Below are 4,810 nucleotides of genomic sequence, written 5' to 3' on the forward strand. Positions count from 1 at the left end.
GCCGGACAGCGCTGAGGACAGGACATGTTTGTGGCGCTCAGAGCTCAGGCTTTTGGTAGAAAAAAAAAAGAGAAAAGGGTGTCAGGGTGTCGTTGTGAGTATAGGGATCTTGGGGAGGACCGGGTTCAAGCCCTCATGATACCAAGCAGCCGCCCTGCTGAAGTGTCCTTGAGCAAGAGAAAAGAGAAAGAAAACCCTAACCCTACAGGGATCAATAGTGTCACAAAATAACAGAGCGCTGTGTTGGACACGCTGTTAGTCACGTGAAAAGGTTAGCTTAGTTAGGTTATGGTTAAGGTTAAGCTAAGGTTTTGTTCATGGTTAAATAAGTTGGGAATGAAACCTGGGTAGTTGGAGTTGGAGGTGTATACAGCCACATCCACCGCTCCGACCTCCACACTCCACATCTGATTTGCATACTAGCTAAATCTTGTAGAAGCTAGCTTTAGTAGTGGCTATTAGTTGCAACTTAACATTACATTGGTTGCTTTGCTAAAGCCTGCTGGCTAGTCAGCTAGCTAACAGTTTGTTCAGGTTAACTGAGCTGAGTCTTCTCAAGCTACAACTCAGAGTGTTTTGGAGTAGAGACTAGGGCTATAGACAAGACAGTTTGTCACAGTAACCTACATTTGGAAACAAATCCACTTTATCACACTATTCACTTTACGTATTATAACATAACTGAGTTGACCTACAGCCACACACCTCAACAAGCTTTTCCAGGTATGTCATTTTCTTGCCTGGTTGTTATATGTAGACATTATTTCTGCACAGCCAATTCTCCACTGGAACTCCAAGATGGCGCCATGTTGCTGAGAGATTTGTGACGCAAATGCAAATCCTCTATTCCCGTCTATACTGCACTCGTGATATGGTTTGAATCATGGGATAGTAGGCCTCTGTCTCTCTCTCTCTCTCTCTCTCTCTCTCTCTGTCTCTCTCTCTCTCTCTCTGTCTCTCTCTCTCTCTCTGTCTCTCTGTCTCTCTCTCTGTCTCTCTGTCTCTGTCTCTCTCTCTCTCTCTCTCTCTCTCATGTGTGGGTGTTAGTTTTAGCCCCCTGATCATCACGGCAGCACAATAGGTGGGCGGAGGGCTACTAATCTGCCCCAGCTGGGTGCTGCAGCAGCCACTTTGTGAGTGTGTATGTGTGTGTGTGTGTGTGTGTGTGTGTGTGTGTGTGTGTGTGTGTGTGTAGCTGTTAATTGCTGCTAGCCAGGGGGGCTGTGATTGGAGGCTCTGGAAAAACAAATCCCCCACAGTAACAGGTCGGTGAAAGTGAGAGGGGACCCCTTCAGCTGCAGGTCTGGACCCCCTTCAGACCCTCAGTAACACGTGTGTGACAGGCAGGGGAGGTGCTGCACTCAAGAGGATGCCAAAGGTTTCAGATTATCTGTTATCTTCAGACACTGATGATGGCTCGAATGTTCTTTCATTCATCTTTCATTCCCTGTTTTCTCTTCACAAAACTCTAGATGTTCTCTAGATTTGAATATATTCCCTATCAGAGCAATCAGTCTGGTTCCAACAGTGAATGTGCATACTGTAGAGAAGAACAATTTTGATATACTACTTTATATACTACTTAAAAAAGAGACCCATTTCCTTAATTTCTGCTTTTATATATACCATTTAAAAAAAAAAAAAAAAAGTCAAATTCCTTGCTTATGCAAACTTCCTTGGCTAATATAAAACTGATTCTGATGCTGAAACTGAATGCTGTGTGTACTCCTGTCCTTCATCTGTGCAATTAATGTGATTATTCTAATCCAACTTTATTGTCATTCCACTTGGCACAAGTGTGCAGTGGAATGAAAGACTGGCTTATGGTTAAAGTAAGACATTTGCAGGTCCTCTGGAGTGTGGAAACCCCTTGGCATGGATGGATTTTGGACTGCTGGACTTGGCAGAACAGACCGATGTGAGTCTCTGCTCCCTTATCAAAACATTTTGCATTTAGACATTTAGCTGTCACTCTTCACAGGACAGTCAACATGACAGACAAGCAGCAGTGAGGAGGTCAAGGGTCAGAGCCACAGCATGTTAACATTAGAGGAACAAAATGTAACAACATTACAAAATATTCCTGTGACCCTCGCATGTTCAACTTTTAACACTGAGGTACTACAAAAAGAAGGAGTTATTTAGGGATGTGTAGTTTAGTTTAGTTTAGTTTAGTTTAGTTTAGTTTAGTTTAGTTTAGTTTAGTTTAGTTCCTGTTTGAATTTTCCTCCACATTTCCTATTTAGTCAACAGTTTTATACAAAGCACTTTACCATGAGGGCGTCCATGTTTAACATAGGGCCCATGGAAATGCCCTCACCCTGGCAGCATCAGTGCTACTCTATTTAGCTAGAGGAACACATGATGATGATGATGATGATGATGATGATGATGATGATTCTGCTGAAATAACAGATCAACATCATTAAAATCCTTAATCAATCCTGCATCAGGTGCCAAGTCATTTCTTGCATTAACCCCAAAACCCTCCATGATGACTGATGCAAAGAGAATCCCCATTTTCCAGCACTAAAAAAAGTGTATTTTTTTTGTTTTTATTTTTTAATTAATTTATTGATTTTCATTTACACCCACTCACCCACTCCATAATGACTGATTCAAAGAGACTCACCATTTTCTAGCATCGCCCCGCTTCACATTCATACACTTCCACACAGCCACAGTCTGTTGTCCGCTCAGCAGCTGGGGGTTCAGTGCCTTGCCCGAAGGCTCCTCAGCAGTAGTTGTTGAGGGAGGGGAGAGCGTTACTCATTCACTTTCTCCACCCACATTTTCCCAGCTGGTGCGGGGATTCAAACCGGTGACCTTCCTCCCACACATCACACACCTCCGCCGCACTGCAGGCTACAGCCCCGGCTCCTATATTGTCCCTACCAAGATGTGTGTGTGTGTTTGTGTCCAGCTGAACACACACACAGCTAATGAACTCTAAGTGCCTGGCTGCCGTTGTCACGGTGGTGCGACTGTCTCAATGCCTCCGGTCAAAGGCCAGAAAACTCTCAGACTTGGCTTCTTTCCCGTCCGAAGTGTCCCAGTGGGTCAGCAGAGCGCCGATTATCAGTTATCAAGATCGGGAAAGACAATTTGATCAATTCAGCTTTATCGTCCCTGAGGAGAAATTCTCCTTGCAGCCAGATGCATAAAAGCAAGCCTGAAAACTTAGAAACGTAAATACACAAAAGCACATAAGACATAAGCCAAGACACAAAAGTCATAAGTTTAGAACATCAACATCCATGGAAAAGCATGCAAATAAACAGCATTAACATTGGCCTCCTTGCTATCTACTAATACATAAATTACTCAGAGTTAAGCACTTTAATAGCACAGGAGATACAAGAGTTCCCCTCTTGCCCTCCTGTATCGAAACCCTCTGTCTGAGGGAAGAAATTCAAATTCCCCTTGAAGGAGATAAAGGGGAAACTCCAGTGTGGCTCTGGTTTTCCATAAAAGATGTCAGGTAGCTGCTTCAGTGAGGAATAGTACACCTCAAAATGAAAATTCAGCCACTATCTACTCACCCCCATGTCAGTCGAAACTCCACTGAAGTTGGTAGGACGACCGAACTCACAGCCAGTTAGCCCTCGTAGCTCCGTCCCAGACTTTTACCAAACTACTGACATTAAATCAGTCTTTTTACAGCTCCTAAAAAAACATAAAATGTCAATCAAATTTGTCCAAACAGATCAGGTAGCATAATCCAAGTGTTTTGTCGCCAAATGACACAAAAGTCCAATATTTACTTGTTTATCTTGTATATTTTGCTCAGTGACAACACTCTGGTCACACTCCCTTCCTACAGCAGAGAGCAGAATGTCCTTCCAGAGCGCCGCAGGGTGCATGAGCCACCAGAGCACGGTCAGTGAGGAAAATAGGAGATAATGACGTAAATATTGGACTTTTGGACCCATAGTAGAATCGTTTGGCAACAAAACACTCGGGTTATGCTGTATGAGCTGTTTGGAGAAATTTTATGGATATTTTATGCTTTTTTTGGCCCATTAACTTCAGTAGTTTGAAGTTTGAGATGGAACTACAGGAGCTAACTCACTGTGTGTTTTGTGACCCTACCAACTTCAGTTTTGACTGATGTGGGGGATAAATAATGACTGAACTTTAATTTTGAGGTGAACTATTTCTTTATCTATTTGTTTCTGTTGGCAGAAGACAGACAATTATAGAAAAGGTGACAACTGACTCAAGTATACAGTTGAGTTGTAAAAAAGCCATGAGCTTCCTCAGTTCAGTATCCTCCGAAAAAAATGTTGTTGTTGATCTTTTTCACGTATTGCAGCGGTGTTCACATCAAATGTCAGCTTTAATATTTGATAACGATATAATCAGACAGAGTACTGCTCCAATGTACATGATCACAACACAAGGAAGGCAAGCATGGATCAATTAGTACCCCCTCGACCCCTGTTGATATCCAATCAGCAAGTAATAAATTGAAACACCTCTTTTTCAAGAATCAAAAAGGTAGATCTGATAATTGATTGACAGACACACATTCAGACAGACAAACAGATGTATAGATACACATACACAAAACTACACGTGTGTACAGGCAGGTACTGACATGCACAGATACAGACACACTCTCTCACACACACACACACACACACACACACACCTATTCTTAACAGTAAACCGGTAAATGGGTGGGGTCACTTCAACATGCACACCTGCGATGTCTGATAAGATTACTGGAGGGCATAGCTTATGTGTGTGGGTGTGTGGATGTGTGTGTGTGTGTGTGTGTGTGTGTGTGTGCGCTTGCATTTTATGA

This window comes from Centroberyx gerrardi, chromosome 6 (genome assembly GCF_048128805.1).
Source record: "Centroberyx gerrardi isolate f3 chromosome 6, fCenGer3.hap1.cur.20231027, whole genome shotgun sequence".
Taxonomy (NCBI): Eukaryota; Metazoa; Chordata; class Actinopteri; order Beryciformes; family Berycidae; genus Centroberyx; species Centroberyx gerrardi.